We start from the raw sequence: 1787 nt of genomic DNA on the forward strand, positions 1-1787 counted from the left end.
GGTAGGAATTTCCAGTGGGAGAAATGGGGATGACTTTAAATTACTTGAATAGGCCCTTTCAAAAGCTTCAGATATCCCAATGCTTACTGAGGCTCTTCCACACTTTTCCACTGGGCTTTGGGAAAAGGACAGCTTTTAATATTTAGGAGAGCAGAGAAAGGGGGAGAATGAAGAAGCCACATAGTAAAGGCTGTTGTCTTCTGTGCTTTCCTGGCTGAAAGAGCTGAAGACATCTTTTTGCCCCCCAAAAATTTCCAACAGGAAGAAAGGCAGGAGCAAAACAGGCTGCCAAGACTGCCAGAGGTTTGTGGCCCTGTCTGGGTAGAAGTCTGAATGGGGGCTCTAAGGGTGCGACAGGAGGGGACTTCATCATATTTTGTTTGCTTTGGCTCCCTGTAACTTTGTGCCATGGTATCCCTTTCCTTCCTATGTGAGCAAGCAAGCAGGTAACAAACAAAATGGGCAATAGGGCTTCACCCCTCCCCAAACACCCACCCACAGTGGGAAGTTATCCATACCACACTCTACCGAGTGAGCTAACTGGGCAGCCCCATGTCTCCTTTTACTGAGTACCATGGTTGCAGTATTACAGTTACCGTAAAATAGAAGGTGCTCGGGCCGGCCCATGGCTCACTTGGGAGAATGTGGTGCTGACAACACCAAGTCAAGGGTTAAGGTCCCCTTACTGGTCATCTTTTGAAAAAAAAAAAGTAAAATAGAAGGTGCTATATTCCCATGAAATGGATTTTCCCATCACCTATAAAATTATTTACTGAGTTGTCTGTAGCCAGGGTGAAAAATGCCCCCAAAGTTTAGATCTACATCAGCATTTCTCTCAAGAATAGTTCAGGTTAAAGCTTTTACGAAGGGCAAACAAAACCAAGGAGTTGAAAAACAAATATAAGTATAAATTAAGAGTCACAAAAGGGGGAGGGGGTGGGGGAACTATTAAAACATCTTTGTATCATGGAAAGATACAATCTTTGAAGCAACCCTACAGGCTTGGCTGAAAGTCAATAGAAGTCTGATAAAATGAAACTACAGAAATTGTAATTTGTCAGATTAAACATCTGCACAAACCCACACAGAATTCAAGGAATGTAGACAATCTGATAAAGGGCCTCCTGATTAAAATGATGCCCTGAATTCCCCCAATGAACCACATATTCTCCTGCACGACCCACTTTTTCAGACATGGTTTAGTTACCTGTTCTTGTGACTCTGGGTGTAGATAAGGAGTTCTTGGTACTTTTGTTTCTTGGTACTTGGTTTCTTTTCTGCTACAATGATGATAATAGAGACCTTTCTCTGCAGGAGCTCCAAGTAAAATTGATAAGAATTTTTATGACTCTAGGAAGAGAGATTTAAAAAACAAGCATACAAACAAGGATTTGGAGTGGAAAGCAGAGGACTGGGATGGTGAGCAAAATAACTGGTTTATGGATTAAAGGCCATTCATATGCAAGAAGACCAAGGTTGTTACAAGGATCGTTTTCTACTGCTGACTCCTGAGGGCTTCACCACAACCAAGCAGCAGCCCCAGGGAAAGCCAGGGACAGCAGAAGGGTCTGGAATGAACTTGTTACCTGGCATCCCCCACCGTAAGTGAATCCTAGATAGCTGAAAGCTACCCTAGTAAGTGGTAAAGCTTTTCTTTCACTATAGTTTTGAATTTTCTATTGAAGGTGATTTTCCTATCATCCTCAACAGATGACCACCATACATACTTAAAGAAAGTGAACTTTCAACATGATCATAAGATTTTGCAGATGAGAAAACAAAGACTA

This window comes from Galeopterus variegatus, unplaced genomic scaffold (genome assembly GCF_000696425.1).
Source record: "Galeopterus variegatus unplaced genomic scaffold, G_variegatus-3.0.2 Scaffold1169, whole genome shotgun sequence".
Classification (NCBI taxonomy): Eukaryota; Metazoa; Chordata; class Mammalia; order Dermoptera; family Cynocephalidae; genus Galeopterus; species Galeopterus variegatus.